Source organism: Suricata suricatta, chromosome 14 (genome assembly GCF_006229205.1).
Source record: "Suricata suricatta isolate VVHF042 chromosome 14, meerkat_22Aug2017_6uvM2_HiC, whole genome shotgun sequence".
Classification (NCBI taxonomy): Eukaryota; Metazoa; Chordata; class Mammalia; order Carnivora; family Herpestidae; genus Suricata; species Suricata suricatta.
In genome coordinates, this window is record NC_043713.1 from 67,754,418 (window position 1) to 67,774,010 (window position 19,593).

At 37.4% G+C, this 19,593-nt stretch overlaps 1 protein-coding gene across 9 annotated transcripts in view; it reads left to right on the top strand.

Moving 5' to 3' along the window:
- MTMR3 (myotubularin related protein 3) overlaps nt 1-19,593 on the top strand; it is a 137,455-nt gene that overhangs the window by 35,532 nt on the left and 82,330 nt on the right. Inside the window, exon 1 of one of the 9 annotated variants that reach the window (XM_029923024.1) lies at nt 3,759-3,812. The exons of 7 other annotated variants lie outside the window; for them this stretch is intronic. The gene's annotated coding sequence lies outside the window, so the exon portion shown is untranslated. Of the gene's footprint in view, nt 1-3,758; nt 3,813-19,593 lie in introns of those variants that run through there. One more of the 9 variants, XM_029923022.1, reaches the window with a different exon arrangement.

The following is a 19,593-nucleotide window of genomic DNA, read 5'->3' on the forward strand; positions in this document are numbered from 1 at the left end:
TGGCTATTGTTGACATTGCTGCTATGAACATTGGGGTACATGTGCTTCTATGCATCAGCATTTCTGTCTCTCTTGGGTAAATCCCTAGCAGTGCTATTGCTGGGTCATAAGGGAGTTCTGTGGATAGTTTTTTGAGGAACCTCCACACTGTTTGCCAGAGCGGCTGCACCAGTTTACATTCCCACCAGTAGTGTAGGAGGGTGCCTGTCTCTCCACACCCTCACCAGCCTCTATAGTCTCTTGGTTTGTTCATTTTAGCCACTCTGACTGGCGTGAGGTGGTATCTCAGTGTGGTTTTGATTTGTGTTTCCCTGATGATGAGTGATGTTGAGCATCGTTTTGTGTCTGTAGGCCATCTAGATGTCCTCTTTGGAGAAGGGTCTGTTCATGTCTTCTGCCCATTTCTTCACTGAGGCACCCCCTATTTTAACCAATTTTAAGGGTACAGTTTTGTGGCATGAAGTACATTGACATTCTTGTGCAACCATCCCCACTATCTATTTCTAGAACCTTTTCATCTTCCCTGAGACTATGTAGCCAATAAACACTAACTCTCCATTCATCCCTCTCTTAAACCCCCAGCAACCACCTTTCTTCTGTTTCTCTGAATTTGCTACTCTAAGTACCTCATGTAAATGGAATCCTGTGATCTTTGTTCTTTTATGACTGGCTTATTTCATTCAGCATAATTTTGGTTCACCCATGTTGTAGCTTTTGTGAAAATTTCCTTCCTTTTTAAGGCTGAATTATATGTCACTATAGGTATATGTCATGTTTTGTTTATACATTGATTCATTGATGGACACATGGGTTGCTTCCACCTTTTGGCTACTGTAAACAGTGCTGTAAACATGAACAAATACCTGTTCATGTTCCTATTTTTTAGTTTCTTTTTGGGGTATGTATCCAGATGTGGAATTACTGGATCATACTCTAATTTTATGTTTAATTTTTTGAGAAATTTCCATAGTGTTCTTCCCAGTTGCTGTGCCATTTTACATTCCCATCAGCAGTGCACAAGAATTCCAATTTCTCTATAGGGTAGCCAACACTCTTTTTTTCTTTTAATTTTATTTTCAGTTTTGGATGTCAGAATCAGAATACTTTTATTTTATTTTATTATTTTTTTTTAAAAGGGAGTTTTTTTTAAAATTTTTTAATGTTTTATTTATTTTTGATACAGAGAGAGACAAAGTATGAGAGGGGGAGGGTCAGAGAGAGAGGGAGACACAGAACTGGAAGCAGGCTCCAGGCTCTGAGCTAGCTGTCAGCACAGAGCCTGACGCGGGGCTCGAACCCACAGACGTGAGATCTGACCTGAGCCAAAGCCGGAGGCTTAACCGACTGAGCCACCCAGGCGCCCCAGAATCAGAATACTTTTAAGTAGGTTCCACACCCAGTGTTTTTTTCTGACATTATTTTGTTTTATTTTTTATTTTTATTCTATTATATTTTTTTCTTTTATTGTCAAGTTGGTTTCCATATAACACCCAGTGCTCATCCCCACAAGTGCCCTCCTCCATGCCTATCACCCCCCTTTCTGTCTCTCCCTCTACCATCAGCCCTTAGTTTGTTCTGTATTCAAGAGTCTCTCATGGTTTGCCTCCCTCCCTCTCCCTAACTTTTCCCCCCTTCTCCTCCTCCATGGTCCTCTGTTAAGTTTCTCCTATTAGGCTTATGAGTGAAAACATATGGTATCTGTCCTTCTCCGCCTGACTTATTTCACTTATTATGACACCGTTGAGTTCCATCCATGTTGCTACAAATGGCCAGATTTCATTCTTTCTCATTGCCATGTAGTATTCCATTATATATATAAACCACATCTTCTTGATCCATTCATCAGTTGATAGCCATTTAGGCTCTTCCCATGATTTGGCTATTGTTGAGAGTGCTGCTATGGAACACTGGGGTACATGTGCCCCTATGCATCAACACTTCTGTATCTCTTGGGTAAATCCCTAGCAGTGCCATTGCTGGGTATAGGGGAGTTCTATTGTTAATTTTTTGAGGAACCTCCACACTGTTTTCCAGAGCAGCTGCATTGGTTTACATTCCCACCAACAGTGTAGGAGGGTGCCCGTTTCTCCACATCCTTGCCAGCGTCTAGAGTCTTCTGATTTGTTCATTTTAGCCTCTCTGACTGGTGTGAGGTGGTATCTCAGTGTGGTTTTGATTTGTATTTCTCTGATGATGAGTGATGCTGAGCATTTTCATGTGTCTGTTGGATATCTGGATTTCCCCAGTGTTGTTTTTTTAAAATGTTTATTTTGGGAGACTGAGCCATGTGAGCCTGTGAGAGGGAGAGAGAAAGAATTCCAAGCAGGCTCTGCATTGTCAGTGCAAAGCCTGATGTGGGGCTTGATCCCACAAACTGTTAAATTATGACCTGAACCGAAATCAAGGGTCGAACACTCCACTGACTTAGCCAGTCAGGCACCCCCATACCCAGTGTTATTTTTAAGTAATTCCTATATCTAGCATGGGGCTCAAAATCACAAACCCAAGATCAACTCATACACTCTTGACTGAGCCACCCAGGAACTCCTACACTTATTATTTTGTTTATTTATTATTCTTAAAATTTTTTAACGTTTATTTATTTTTGAGAGACTGAGAGCACGAGCCGGGGAGGGGCAGAGAGAGAGAGGGAGACACAGAATCCGAAACAGGCCCCAGGCTCTGAGCTGTCATCACAGAGCCCGACCTGGGGCTCGAACCCACAAACCGTGAGATCATAATCTGAGCCGAAGTCGGATGCTTAATTGACTGAGCCACCCAGGCACCCCATATTTTCTGTTTGCTTAAAATAGTAGCCATCCTAATGAGTGTGAAGTAGTAAATCACGGTGGATTTGATTTGCATTTCCCTAATGATTAGTGATCTTGGGCTCTTTTCGTGCTTACTGGCTTTTTGTATGTTGTCTTTGCAATGGTGTCTAAGTCTGTATTAGCCTGCTCAGGCTGCTATAATAATATACACAGGTTGGGTGCCTTAAACAACAGAGAAATTTATTACATTCTCACAGTTCTGGAGCCTGGAAAGTCCAAGATAAAGTTTTTAGCGGGGTTCGTTTTTCAGTGAAGGCTCTCTTTTTTGCTTGTGGAAAACTACTTTGCCTTCATCTGACCTTTCCTCTAAGCAGGGATGAGAGCACTCTCTGGTGTCTCTTATAAAGATATTAATCTTACAGGATCAGAGTCCTACTCTTAAGACCCCATTTAACCTTAATTACTTCTATAAAGGCGCTTTCTCTAAATATGATTAACACTGTGGATTAGGTTTCAACATTTGAATTTTGAGGGGATGCCAACATTTAGTCCATATAGGAAGTCTTCTACCCATTTTTGAATTTTTTTTGTGGTTGAATTGTAGTTTAAAAAAAAAAACATATTTGAGGGAATCCTGGATGGCTCAGTTAAGTGTCCAACTCTTGATCTCAGCTAAGGGCTTGATCTCAGGGTTGTGGGTTTAAGCCCTGCATGGGGCTCTGCACTGGTGTAAAGCCTACTTTAAAAAAAAAAAGGGAAGCCTGGGTGGCTCAGGTGGTTGAATCCTGACTTTTGATTTTGGCTCAGGTCATGGTTGTGAAATTGAGCCCCATGTTGGGCTCTGTGTTGAGCATGGATCCTGCTCAAGATTCTCTCTCTCCCCTCCTCCTTTCCCTGCTTATGAGTGTGTACTCTTTCACTAAAATAAATTAAAAACAATTTTTTTTTATCTTTAAGTAATCTCTGCATCCAGTGTGGGGCTCACACCACAACCCCGAGATCAAGAGTTCCATGCTCCACTGACTTAACCCTCAACGAAAGGTGCCCCATTTGTTCATTTTTTCTTTGGTTTCCTGTACATTTTGTATTATTTCTGAGAAATCAGGGCAAAATGTAGTGTCATGAAGCTTTCCTCATATGCTTTCTCCTAAGTGTTCTTTGATATATTTTGCTTTAAATTTTGAGTATGGTGTGGAAAAAAGAAAAAAAGGTCCAACTTTATTTTTTTGAATGTGGATATTCAGTTTTCCCAGGACCCTTTGTTGAAAAGATGGTCTTTTTCCTGTTGAATAGTCTTGGTACCTTTGTAGAAAACCATTTGCCCCTGTTGTGTGAGGTTTTATTTCTGAGCTTTCTATTCTAATCCATTGGTCTTTATGCCAGTACCACACCGTTTTGATAACTATAGCTTTGCAGTAAATTTTGAAATCAGGAAGTGTGACTTTTCCAATGTTCATCTTTTTCTAGATTGTTGTGGCTATTCAAGGTCTTTGAAATTCCCTATGAATTTTAGGATGGATTTTTCTATTTCTGCAAAAAACATCATTGGGGTTTTGATAGAGACTGATTTGAATCTGTGTGTCAGTTAGGTATGGAACTCTTCATAGTATTAGGTATTTTAATCTATAAACATGATATTCCATTTGTGTTGCCTTTAAAAATTTTTTAGCAGTTTTTGTTGTTTTTAGCATGTGAGTCTTTTGCTTCTTTGGTTAAGTTAGTTCCTAAGTATTTTATTCTTTAATGACATTGTAAATAGAGGTGTTTTCTTCATTTTCTTTTAGATTGTTCATTGTTACTGTATTTTATTTTCTATATATTTTTTTTTTTATTTCTTGGACCAGGAATAGAATTGCTAGCTTTTCTAGTTTGTAACCAACTTGATAATCTAATTGATTTGGTAGTCTTAAGTAACAGTTTTTTTAAAAAATGTTTGCCATGAAATGATTTGGAAAGCATTTTCCCTTAATTTTTTTGACACTAGTAGTAATTTGTGTGTACTGTATTCTGTCTGGATATTGGGGTAGTAGCTTGGGAGTGGCTAAGCTTTGGCAATAAATTGCCTAAAATTAACAGTAATTGTAGTGAATAATTAGATACTACTTAAAGGGTTAAATATTGGGGCACCTGGGTGGCTCAGTCTGGTAAGCATACAATTTTCGATTTCAGCTGAGATCGTGATCTCACGGTTCGTGAGTTTGAACCCCACATTGGGCTCAGTGCTAACTGCATAGAGCCTGCTTGGGATTCTCCGTCTCTCTCTGCCCTTCCCCCTGCTCATGCTCTGTCTCTATCAAAATAAATAAATAAACATATAAGGGTTAAATCTTGTGATGGTTAAATTTTTTTCAAGTTTTTATTAAAAAATTTTTTTTGATGCTTTTTATATATTTTTGAGACAGAGACAGTGCGAGCAAGGGAGGGGCAGAGAGAGAGGGAGACACAGAATCTGAAGCAGGCTCCAGGCTCTGAGCTAGCTGTCAGCACAGAGCCCAACATGGGCCTCGAACCCATGAACTGTGAGATCATGACCTGAGCTGAAGCCGGACGCTTAACCGACTGAACCATTAAAAAAGCCATAAAAAAAAAACCCAAGGAGTGAAAATGGAAGCATATTATTTTCCTTAAAAAAAAAAAAAAAGGAAAAATCAGCTTTGTTGAAATATAATTCACATACCAGAAAATTCAACCTTTTAAAGTGTACAGTTCCATGGATTTTAGTATATTCATGGAGTTGTACAGTCATCATCACTAATTTCAGAACTTTTTAAATTTAAAAAAATGTTTATTTTGAGAGAGAGCGAGAGAGAGAAAGAGAGATGGATTGATCATGAGCGGGGGAGGGGTAGACAGGGACAGAGCATTGGAAGCAGGCTCTGCACTAACAACAGAGAGCCCAATGTGGGGCTCAAACTCACGAACCCATGAATGGGGAGATTGTGACCTGAGCTGAAGTTGGATGCTCAACTGACTGAACCACCAGGCACCCCCAGAACATTTTCATCATCCCCAAATATACTTTATGCCCTTTACCAGTTACTCCCTTTTCCCAACTCTTTTAGTCTCTGGCAACCAATAGTTCACTTTCTGTTTTTGTGGATATTCTTATTATGGGTATTTTGTAGCCCTTTGTGTCCAGTTTCACTTGGCATAACGTTTTTAAAGGTTCATCCATGTTGTAGCAAGGATCAATACTTAACCCTTTTCATGCTTGAATAATATACCATTGTATGTGATAATACGACATTTTTATCCATTCATCCATCAGTGGACATTAGGTTGTTTGCACTTTTTCACTATGAATACTGCTATTACAAATGTTTATGTGTAGGTTTTGGTGTGAACACGTATTTTCAATTTTTTAGAGTATACATCTAGGAGTGAAATTGCTCAGTCATATATTTGGTAACTATATGTTTAACTTTTGGAGGACTGCCAGACTATAACATTTACAGTTCCAATATAGTTATGAGGTTTCAATTTTTCTATATCTTTAATAATACTTGTTATTTACTTTGATTTTTAGCCATCCTTAGTGGTTTTGAAATGGCATATCCTTGTGGCTTTGATTTACATTTCCCTAATTACTAATGATGTTGAGCATCTTTTCATGTGCTCTTTGGCCATTTGTGTATCTTTGGAGAAATGTCTCTTCAGATCCTTTGCCCATTTTAAAGTTTATTAAAAATTCTTGTTGAGGTGTAGTGTTCTTTATATATTGTGGATACAAGTCCCTTATTAGATACATAATTTGCAAGTTTCCTTCCATTTCATGGGTTGTCTCTTTCATTTCCTTTAGTCTTTTATTTTCATTTCTCTTGTGTTGAATTTACTCCTGGGGCATAAGTTTTTATTTCTTCTGGGGTATCTTTTTCTGGGATATCCCTTTTGATTTAGGAAGAGTTTGCCCTTTTTCAGGAAGAATCATCTCAGTGTGGCATGGAGAGCGTTATATGGGTTAGTCTGAACATGAGCTCTGTAAGTTCTGTGCTGTGACTTGGGGGCTTTTATTCATCTAGATATGTTCAATGAGCAGAGAATCCAAACTGCCTCAGCATTAACTCTCTGCAGTTTTAAGCATATGCAGTAAAAATTCACTCTTTCTGGGCCACCGACCCTATGTCCAACCTTACTGTTTGGCCCAGGTATGCCTACCAACTCTACCATTATACTGATAGAATGGCACACATTTCTTTAAAGTGACATCCTTCAGATAGTTGGTGGCTTTTTGGATATGCATACCCTTGATGGCCTTGGTAGTTTCATGTTGTTCTTAAAGTGATCACAAAGTTTTGAACCTCTTGATTTGTATGATTTTGTGTTTTTTTTCTGGATCAAAAATGCTTAAATTTGATAAAATCCCATGTATCTCTTTTTTTCTTTGGTTACTTATGGTTTTGATTTTTTAAATCTCAGAAACTGCTATATAATCCAGTGGCATGAAGGTTTACTCCTCTAACTTTTCTTATAAAAGTTTATAATATTGGGGTGCCTGGGTGGCTCAGTTGTGTCCGTTCATTTCCACTCAGGTCATGATCCCAGGGTTGTTGGATGGAGCCCTGTGTTAGGCTCTGCACTTGGCATGTAGCCTGCTTAAGATTCTCTCTCCTCCTCCTGTCCCTCTCCCCAACTTGTGCAAGCTCATTTTCTCTTAAAAAAAAAAAAAAGGTTTATAGTAATGCTGTCTTAACAAATCTTTTGGGTTCTGAATGTTGGTTGTCTTTCCCTTTGGTTATTATTATTATCATTAGTTTTTAATGTGTGTTTATTTTGAGAGAGACAGACAGAATGTGAGCAGAGAAGGGGCAGAGAGAGAGAGGGAGACACAGAATCCAAAGCAGACTCCAGGCTCTGAGCCATCAGCACAGAGCCAAACATGGAGCTTAAACCCACAAGTGAGATCTTGACCTGAGCTGATGTCAGATGCTCAGCCGACTGAGCCACTCAAGTGCTCCATAGGTATTTATTGCTGCCTTAGGTTTATTTACTTATTTTGAGAGAGAGAGAGAGAGAGAGAGGGAGGGAGGGAGGGAAAGTGTGCATACATACAGGTGGGAAGGGTCAGAGAGAGAGAGAGAGAGAGAGAGAGAGAGAGAAACAAAGTGTGCATACATACAGGTGGGAAGGGTCAGAGAGAGGGAATCCCAAACAGGCTTTACGCTGTCCTCACAGAGCCCATCATGGGGCTTGATCTCACGACCATGAGATCATGACTTTAGCTGAAATTGAGATGCTTCACCAACTAAACCAACCAGGCAACCATGTTTAGGTTGCTTTTAATTTTTCAGCAGTGTTTTGTGGTTTTGAAGTTTTTTGTTTTAAATTCTTGTGTTTTTTATTTTTCATTGTCTCTTACAGATTTTGAAGTGTATTAGAGAGTAATGTTATTTTTCCTTAGTGATAACAGTTTATGAGAAGAAAAAATTTGAGTGTTGATGGACTTTCTAAAGCAGCAATATGGTACATGACGTAGCCACAGCAGCTTGTGTGAAATAATAGTAATATTTCTCAGGTTGAATTATTTAAGGGAGGAGAACTTCATAATCTTTCATGTTTGCATCAGTGCTTTCCAAAATAAGATTTCAGTACATGAGTAGGTGAATATGTTCTCCTTGTAAAGTATTAATACATTAAAGATGAGACTATAATTCCTTTAATGATTTTCAATTCTGGTCTTTTGATTATTTTTATAATCACTATAATTCATTTATCACCCTCCTTACCACCCCTCCCAGGCTTTTTCCCTCATACCTTTGTGTTAATATACCCCTAAATAATATGACATTTTTTCCCTCTTTTCTTTAAAATTTTTTTTAAATGTGTGTTTTTTTTTTTGAGAGTGAGTGAGAGAGAGTGTGTGTGTGTGTGTGTGTGGAGGAGGGACAGAGAGAGAGAGGGAGACAGAATCTGAAGCAGGCTCCAAGCTCTGAGCTGTCAGTACAGAGCCCAATATGGGGCTTGAACTCATGAACCACGAGATCATGACTTGAGCTGAAGTTGGATGCTTAACTGACTGAGCCACCTGGGTGCCCCTCTTTTTTTCTTTTCTTGGTATACTGTACATATCTTTCTACATTTTATATTTTTTCTCAGTAGTATGTTGTAGAGACAGTATTTGCTTCAGTATTGTAGAACATTCTGTAATATGACCATAATTTTTTATTCGTGTACTTAATCCTCTACTGGTGAATATTTAGGTTGTTTTCAGTATTTTCGTCTTAGTATTTGTTGCAGTGAAGGTTTTTTTTTTTTTTAAATGTATCTCCACGCACATGGGTAACTACTCTGAAGTGTCAAGAGAAGTAGATTTGCTGAGTCATATGGTTGGTATACATAGCTATAGTTTTTTTTTTTTGTTGTTGTTTTGTTTTTTTAATGTAAGCTCTCTGCCCAATATGGAGCTTAAACTCATGATCCTGAGATCAAGAGTCACATGCCAGGCACCCCTATATAGCTACAGTTTTAATGCACTGCCAAAATGTTCTTCACAGTAGCTATGACAGGGATGCCTGGCAATTCTTGATCTCAGAGTTTTAAGTTAAATCCCCATTTGGGTATGGAGATTACTTAAAAATAAAATCTTTAAGGGGTGCCTGGGTAGCCCATTTGGTTAAGTATCTGACTGTGGCTTAGTCATGGTCTCATGGTTCATAGGTTTGAGCCCCGCATTGGGCTCTCTGCTGATGGGTCAGAGACTGGAGCCTACTTTGGGGACAGTGTCTCCCTCCCTCTCTCCCCCTCCCCTGTTCACGCTCTGTTTCGGGCTCCCCAAAATGAATAAATGTTAAAGAAAAAAATCAAAATCTTTAAACAACAGTGACAACAAACCAAAGTAGCTATAACAAGTTTACTTCTACCCAAACTGTATGCATGAAGTCATTTTCCGTATTTGAAAATTACATTATTGTCATTACAATATTTGAAAGTAAGTAGTGTCTTAATTTTAGCCAATCTTGAATGGAAAATCGTTATCTTCATTGTTTTTATTTGTGTTTTTCTGATTATGAGGTTGAGTATATTATATGATTATATTTCTTTGATTTCCTATTATCATTTGTCTAATTTTTTTAAAGATTTTATTTTTAAGTAATCTCTACACCCATCATGGGCACACACAACTGTGAGAGGAAGAGTAGCATGCTCTACCAACTGAGCCAGCCACGCACCTCTCATTTGTCTAAAGTTTTTTTATTTTTTTCTCCCCTCATGGATTGTTGGAGGATTTTAAAAGAATATGCTCAATTCCTTTTAGATAGCTTTGGAAAAGTGTGCTTTTACTATTGTCTGTTGTCCATTTACTCAGAGTGGTAACTATTTTTAAAGATATCTCTAATGCTTGAAGGGTCTGTATTTTGACAGAAATGCTTTTACAGCATTGAGCAAGTAGTTGAGTAGTTGGAGTGGTATGTGGAGAGTAGATCTTGTAAGGGCCAAATGACCTTGAGAGTCCCTTAGATTGGCTTCCATACAAATAGTCTTTTAATACTTTTCTTTAAAATAAATCAGTTTCAGTGAGTTTTTTTTCTTAGCATTTGATTTCCTAATCATTTTTCTTTTCTTTTTCCCCAATTATTTTTCAAAGCCTAAATTGTATTTACTTTTCAAGTCTGCTTTATTGAGATATAATTTATATGCAACAATGTATTTTATGTATTCACCTACTATATTTTGACAGATGTATGTGCTTATAAAATCACCATCCCATTCTAGATAGAGAATATTTCCATTACTGCAGAAAAGGTTTCTAATGCCCTTTAGCAGTCAGTTCTCCCATTAGCTCCACCAAACCACTAATCTGATCTTTGTCCCTATAGATTAGCTTTGCCTATTATAGAATTTGATAGAAATGGTTAGTCCCAGACCTCTCATGTAGACTTCTGAGTTTAGGATTACATTCAGTTTATTGAGAAAGTAAACTTAAAAATGATTAACTTCTAACTGTTGTTGGCTAAAAATTTCTTGAATTTCTTTAGAGTTGAAAGTGGTTTCTGAATGGTGACTTGGCAACCTTACTTCACTATTGAATTAGAAAAAAAAAATTTGTTTCACTTCTGCTGTGGAAATAATGACACAGTAAGGGTAACACAGTCAAGAGTACTTGAATCTCTGAAATGAGATATAGCCCAGTGGAAGAAAGATAGCAGTAGCTGATCTACCCCTATCTATTACCATACTTGCCTTTTAAATGTTAGTGTAATTGTACTGTTTACCATTATATACATTATTTTGGTTTATTTGTACATGCAGACATTGATTTAAATAAGGGACAATATCCAAAATGATAGAATGTTTAGTTTTTGACAAAGCTATATATACATATATATACATATGTATATGTATATAATGTGTGTGTGTGAGCATGTATATATATGTGTGTGTGTGTGTGTGTGTGTGTGTGTGTGTGTATATATATATATGTTTGAGAGAGAGCACAAACAGGGGAGAGGCAGAGAGGGGGAGGACAGAGGATCTGAAGCAGGCTCCACACTGCTGAAAGCAGTGAGTCCAATATGGGGCTCAAACTCAAAAACTGTGAGATCATGACCCTGGCTGAAGTCTGACACTCAACCAACTGAGCCACCCAGGCACCCCCAAAGTTATATATATTTAAAAAAAATTTTTTTTATGTCTTTTATTTATTTTTGAGGGACAGAGAGAGACAGCGCGAGCAGGGGAGGGTCAGAGAGAGAGGGAAACACAGAATCTGAAGCAAGCTCCAGGCTCTGAGCTAGCTGTCAGCACAGAGCCCGACGTGGGGCTCGAACCCACGACCGTGAGATCATGACCTGAGCTGAAGCTGGCCGCTCAATCGACTGAGCCACCCAGGTGCCCCCCAAAGTTATATTTTTAAAAAATAATTTTCTATTCCCATAATCTTCCCAAAAGGAGAAAAAAAAAAAACCCGATCTTGTTTTTATCTTTTCAAGCAGATTAAAGCAGTAGAGGGGAGTGTATCTAACCTGATTTCTAGCCTTTTGTGAGACCGTAATGTCAGATTCATCATGATTTCATGTTATTTGTTGAGGACTCCTGACAGCCAGCTCTTCTTTTTTCCTTGCATTTGCTTTGATCTCTTTGCACTTGCACACCTTCTACTTAAAGTTCTGCAATGGTTATGTTTTGTTTTGTTTTTTTAATGTTTATTTTGAGAGAGGAAGTGTGTGGGGTGGGGGCAGAGAGAATCCCAAGCAGGGTCCTTGCTGTCAGTGCAGAACTCAACACAGGTTTTATCTCATAAACCATGAGATCATGACCTGAGCCTAAATCATGAGTTGGACAGTTAATTGACTGAGCCACCTAGGCGTCCCTGCAATAGTTATTCTTTAAAAAGCATAAAAACCCACCTCAGAGTATATATTTATGTTAACCATGATTACATGTAGTAGTTATAAATTTGAGTGCTGGTGTAATCTGTGTCATTCTATTGCATTGTGGGTTTTGGATTTGAATTGAGAAGTGTTTTTTGAAGCACTACTTGTTTGTTTTAATTTATATAAAATAAAGGTATAATTGTACATATAATAAAGTGTATAATCTTAAATTAAAGCTTGATAATTTTTTACATATGTGTAGACTCATGTAACCACACCCAGATTGAGATACAACATTTACAGCTCTCCTCCACAAAGACTCTCTTAACTCTTTCCCAGTCAGTACATACCCTAAAGAGATAATCACTATTTTGACTTCTATCACTGTAGTGTCTTTGTTTTTGTTTTTAATTTCATAGTAGAAGTTCTTTTTAAAATGTTACTTTTTTGGTTGTAAATTTAATAGAGCACCTGAGTAGCATACCTAACTTATTAGTAAAGTTATAATCAGAGATTGCTTGGAAGGCATGGATGAGCAATACTAATTGTATGATACAGATGATTAGTAACACCTTTTGAGTGTGGTCTTACACAGCCTTCCTCATGGCCGGAATAAACTTTACCTGGGACTAGAGTACAACTTTCTTTTTCATTTGGAATTCTTTAATTATAAAGAGAACCTAGAATAATAAAGTAATATAATAACTGTTCATGTACTTGTAGACTGATTTAATATTAATGTGTCATTGTGTCAGATTTTAAAAAATATTTTGCTTTGATATAATTTATGACTTAGCAGACATTATAGGAGTATTATGAGGAATTTAAATTTACTAATGCCCTTAAGTTATTTACATTTTTTTCCATATAGTTTATTATTCTTAATCCATGGTTTTTTCTGAACCCTTTGGGAGTAAGTTGGAGGCACTGTACCTTTTTTTTGTTTTTAATGTTTGTTTATTTTTGAGAGAGAGTACGAGTGAGGGAGGGGCAGAGAGAAAGGGAGATGGGAGAATCCAAAACAGGCTCCACACTGTCAGTGTAGAGCCTGATGTGGGGTTTGGGATCATGAACCATGAGATCATGACCCAAGCCAAAATTAAAGAGTTGGATGCTTAACCGACAGAGCCACCCAGGCTCCCCTCAGAATTTCTTTGAATACTTTAGAGTTTATTTCCTTTTCTTAAAAAATATTTTATTTATTTTTGATACAGAGAGAGACAGAGCATGAGGGGGGAGGGTCAGAGAGAGAAGGAGACACAGAACCAGAAGCAGGCTCCAGGCTCTGAGCTAGCTGTCAGCACAGAGCCCGACGCAGGGCTTGAACCCACGAACGTGAGATCTGACCTGAGCTGAAGTCAGAGGCTTAACCGACTGAGCCACCCAGGCGCCCCTAGAGTTTATTTCCTAAGAATAAGTAAGGATATTCTCTTACATAACCATGGAATAATCCTTTATGGATTTTTATAGTTTAATTCTGAGGATAATCTTACATCTGAGTTCTTGGATACCCCTCACATATGGCAAACTATTTCACATATTACCTCAGGTTCCTCTATCATTAGAAGTTTTAGTATGTTTTTAAGCTGAACAAAATCCAAATGTAGCGTGTTTTACTATTGGTCAAGATATTTTGAAATTTGAAAATTAAAATTCATCTTGTTGACCTCCAGGCTTGTCACCAGATTTACTATATTACAGTGTCTTCACATAATTTTTGAACTCAGAGGTACTAATCAGGCTTTAGTCTGTCAGTGTCCTTTGCACATTAATATTATGAAGTGTCAACATGATACATAAACTCAACGGAGTGGTTTTAGTTGTCTCTTATCACCACTTCCCACAGAGATGATGTCCCTGTGCATGTTCAGGCCACATTATTCCCCTACCTGTGTTCTCTATAATAGTACTTGTTTTTAGGCATTCTATTTATGGATAAAGTCATTTGTATTATACTTACCATCTGTGAAGTGGGTACATTTGCTTGTGAAAATTAAAACTCCATACACTAAAGGTCTTAGCACACATGTTACCAAATGAGCAACTGTCTGTGTTGTAGTACCTAAAGAAGGTGGTGGTTTTCCTTATGCCCTGTTTGGATATTCTGGAACCCAATTTTTTTCTTGTACATGTAACTTCAGAAGTTTTCTTTTATTATATTTGCACTTTAATGTAAAGTTTATAATGTAAACTTTTTTTCCCATAGTGTTTGTTTTAGTATTTTATTTGTAGAATTTGAAAAGATCTTACTGTTTCAGGGGAAAACTGCTTTCAAGTAATCATGTCACATCATGGTAGGGTATCCATTCTAGTGTGGTTATTTTATTTTTTAAATACTACTTTGAGAGCAAGCAAGCACGTGCGTGTTTGCATGGCCAGGGAGAGGCAGAGAGAGAGGGAGAGAATATCAAGTAGGCCCTGCGCTGTCAGCGCAGAACCCCTATGGCACTTGTTCTCATGAGACCATGACCTGAGCTGAAATCAAGAGTGGGATGCTGAACTGACTGAGCCACCCAGGTGCCCCTAGCGTAGTATTTTAGAATATAGGAATATACTAGCTCTTTGAACTTGGGCAAATTACTTAATTCTTGGGAGACTTGCAGTCTTCACTGAAGTGGGATAAGTAGTATCTACCTCAACAAGATTAAATGAGATAATGTACGAAAAGTACATAGCTCAGTGATAGGCCCATAGTTGAGTGAATACTAGTTTTTAAATATGATATTAATACTTATTCAGACTTTGGTTTTGTTTAACAAAATAGTATTTAAATATCCCTTTAGTTTTATTATAAGCCTGTAATGTTCAATTGTAGTATTCAAACAGAACTTTGTATGCAGTATTTACCTATAGTTTTCTTGTGGGGTGCCGGGTGGCTCAGTCAGTTAAGCATCTGACTTTGGCTCATGTCATTATCTTGTACCCAGTTCAGGGGTTCGAACCCTGCATTGGGCTCTGTGCTGACAGCTCAGAACTTGGAGCCTGCTTCAGATTCTGTGTATCTCCCTCTCTCTCTTCCCCGCCTCCGCTCATACTCTGTCTCTCAAGAATGAATAAACATTAAAAAAAAAACCCCAAAACCTATAGTTTCTTGTGAACAGAGTAATGGATACTTCTATAATAAAGCCTTTTATTAGCTTTTTAAAAATGTATATTGGTTTATTTCCCAGTAATCCTATGAGATTGTTTTGTCAAGACATATATTTCTTTTGTGAGCTCAAGAAACAGATACCCAGAGAGTGTGTGGTGTAACTAAGTTATTGATACATAACGGGGTATTAATGGGAATAGCTAACATGGATGTGTTTACTAAGTGGCGGGTACACTGCTAGTTACTTCTATGTATTAGATAACTTAATGCTTAGAATAACACTGTGAGATATTTTTGCTGTCAGAAACATGTTAATGAAAAGAGACCTGTTCAAGATTATAGAACTAATTAAATGCCTGAATTAGGTTTGGAGGCAGAATCACTTTGCCTCTAAAGCTGTGCAAGAATGCCCAAAAGCTAACACTCCTTAGAATGCTGGTGTATGTTTTTAATTCTTAGACACTGATATTCCCTTGGAAGCCTTTGTTTAAAACCACAGAAACTGAAGTGACAGTGTAGAGTAAAAGGGGAAATCATGTTGCTCCACTGTGCCACAAGTTGTGGAGAGTAGAATAAAAGAGGAAAAGCAGGAGATCTAGTCTTAAATACTGTCTTTTGCAAAAGAATTTGCTGTTCTAATTAGGTTTACTGTCTGGTTGAATGAATGATCTTTTATCTTCTCATACCCTTTTGCGGGGGAGGAGGAAAGTTTAAAGGCTGGAGACAAAAGCATTTATTTGTTTTTTTTTTTAATTTTTTAAATTATTTCATTTTGAGAAAGAGAATGAATAGGGGAGGGGCAGAGAGAGACGGAGACACAGAATCTGAAGCAGGCTCCAGGCTCTGAGCTGTAAGCACAGAGCCAGATGCAGGAGTTGAACCCACAGACTGTGAGATCATGACCTGAGCCACCCAGGTGTCCCAAGCATTTGTTTGTTCTGAAATCCCTTAATTGGGTTTGCATTCTAACTGTTTTGTTGTCTATAATTGTAATTTGGACCAGGTTTAGAAAAAAGAATAAAAGATTTCTTAACTTCTATAGCATCATTTCAGTACTAACCCTAAACCTACACACACACACACACACACACACACACACACACACACACACACACACACGTATATATTCAGGGTCAGTACTGAAATGAGATATATATCATATATATCATGAGGGTCAATACTGTAATTATGTACATATGTATATAATATATATTTATTTGAAACTGTATTTGGTTATGCTTGGGAACTTTTAGGTAGTTAGAGTCTCATTAATACACTGAACACATGGACCAATTGTCTTAACCAGTCAGCTTTTTGCTTCCTTGCCCTTGTATTTGTTCTGTTGTGCTGGTGCCCATAACAACACAAGCTTACAGCCCAGTAATGCAGGGTAAGTAGACTTCCTTCCTTCCCTGGAGCCTCTTCCTGTACTAGATGCCAGCTCTGAGGTTGGTGAGCCTGGGAGTTTAATGGAAAACCTGATTTCCCGACTTTCTGTTAGATTAGATTGTCTCAGTGCTGAAATAAGCTTTAAGAAGTGGGTAAAAAGCAGTGCCCGGCTTGAGTCTATTTAAAAAATCTTCAACTTTAGAGTGAATGGATTTTTTGCTTTGTTAACATTCTCAGAAAATGTTGGTGGGTTTAATGTTACTATTTAATAATAATCTGTAGTAAACATTATTGAAGGATACCTAAGTTTTCCATTTAATAGCTATTTATTTGCATTGGCAAAATCTCTGTATATTTCCATATTCCCGAAACCTGCTTTCCTACACAGTTTTCCAAGTTAAATTCTTTAAAAAAATAAATTAAAAAAAGATTTTATTTTAAAGTAATGTCTACATCCAACATGGGGCTCAAACTGACAACCCCGAGATCAAGAGTCACGTGCTTTACTGACTTAGCAAGCCAGGCAACCCGTTTTAAAAAAAATTTTAAGATTAAGAAGATTTTTAAGTTATCTCTATACCGAACATGGGATTCGAATTAATAACCTTGAGGTCAAGAGTCATAAGCTCCAGCAACTGAGTCAGGTGTCCCCCAAGTTAATTTCTTTGAGTAGAATATAAAATTAGAATACTAAAAAAGTAGCCCCATATCCTTTCCATTTGAGTTTTAAGATGTTTATGTTTTTAATATTACTGACCTTGGCTAAAAGACTAACTGGAGAATTTGATATGAGTTTTGGATTTTTTTTTTTAAGTTTATCGTGAGAACAAGAGAGAGCAGCACATGTGCATATGGGAAGGGCAAGAGAAAGGGAGAGAGAGGATCCCCAGTAGGTTCTGCCCTGTCAGTTGGGAGTCTGATGCAGGGCTTGAACTCATGATTGTGAACTATGAGACAATGATCTGAGCCCGAACCAAGTGTTGGATCTTGACCGATTGAGCCACCCAGGCACCCCTGATTTTTGGATTTAAAGGCTTATATTTTACCCCCTTTCCAGAAGTTTCTGTCAAGCACTTCTACAGCTGACAAACCTAAGATACTTTTTGATAATGGATTAAGCTTCATTATTATATACCATCTTATCTTTTGTGTGTTTGTTTCTTGTCATAACTTACAGATGTTTTAGCTTTACTGCATTTTGTTTTCATTTGTTAGGATATTAGCTTTAATATCCTTTGTTAGGCTATTAGTCTTAATATCCTTCAGGTCTCAATCTTTTTTTCTCAGGAGATGCTGACACTTTAAATGGCTATAAAAATTGCTTGAGTGCCTATTGAGCATCAAGACATTCTTTGCTGGGAGTTCCTTTCTTTACCACATACTGATTATCTTTGATCATAGCAGTCTTGAGTCTTAGGAGCAACTTGCCAGTTTACTTTGGGTGCTTGTTCACTTTTTTCTTTCATAAACCGTTGAAGACTAGTTTTTATAAAATGCTATTTTTTAGAATATAAAATTTGGTGAATTACATCTACTTTTTGGGTCTAATGAAATAAACTTCAAATTGCATTTCATAAAGGATCTAAAATCTGTGAATGAGGGAATAAACCTGCCAAAGCTTGTTATTTTAGCTGATGATGCTTCAGTAGGTGCAAACCTCTCTGAAATCTGAGCCTGGTTTGGAACCATATATGTACTTCTGTCACTCTTAAGTGGAAAATAATTTTGTACTGACTAGGGAGCCCAGAGTTAAATTTTTCTTGGTCATTGGGGTAATGGTGTTGTAAAAATTTTTCCCTAGATTCCTTGCTCAGAAACAGCTATATAATTTGCAGGTTTCCTTTTTCAAAAAAATACTAAGAATTTCAAAATGGTTGTAGCGCAGCATTAAACTGAGCATGGAGTCGTGTGACTGCGTAGGTTGTGCACCCATGAAGCTGGACCTGTCCTGGTTAATGTGTTCAGTTCTTGAGCAGATAATTTAGAAAAATTGTGTACATTTTCTAATTTTGATGCATAGTTACTATTTTCATTTGAAGAAAACATGTCCTATACTAGAATTTAAAATGCTTGGAAATCAAAAAGAATGAAATCTTGCCATTTGCAACTATCTGGATGGAACTAGAGGGTATCATGCTAAGTGAAATTAGAGAAAGAAAATATCATGACTTCACTCATATGAGGAATTTAAAATACAAAACAGATGAACATAAGGGAAGGGAAGCAAAAATAATATAAAAACAGAGAGGGGGGACAAAACATGAAAGACAAATACAGAGAACAAACAGGGTTACTGGAGGGGTTATGGGAGTGGGTATGGGCTAAGTGGGCAAGGGACACTAAGGAATCTATTCCCGAAATCATTGTTGCACTATATGCTAACTAACTTGGATATAAATTAAAACAATAAATAAATTAAAAATATTCTTAAACTGTTTTAGGCTATTTTATTTTCTAACTTAAGATATGGTTAAGGAGTATCACAGTACAAATTCTTATCTAATAAGAATAAAAAAAAGACACAAAACACTATGGATCTGAAAGATGGGAAATGGATTGTATTGGAGGTGATTGTTTTGTTTTATTCAGAGATTGAGGTCTGTAGAGATGAACTTTTGAAATTGATGACCCTGAGTTGTGACTTTCAGTCATGTGCTTACCTCACTCTTGAGATAACTTTTTAAATCTTTTCAAACATGCTAATTAAGTTAGCTAAAACTACTTTTAACAAAAGCCCTGTGCTGGTTTTCCCAGTAATTTAAGTTGAGCATTAATTTGTGAAGATAAAATTTTTTAATGAAACTTCAAAGTTTTCAAGGTAGAAATTACTCTGGGATGACTTCATGTGTATGGAGGTATTATACCAAAGAATAACAATCGATGTAGTCTTTTGGATAGCAGTTGTAACTTTTTTTTTTTTTTGAGAGGGAGAGGGCACAAGTGAATAAGGGGCAGAGAGAGAGGAAGAGTGAGCCCCTCGAGGGGCAGAGAGAGAGAGAGAGAAATCCCACAAGGGGCAGAGAGAGAGAGA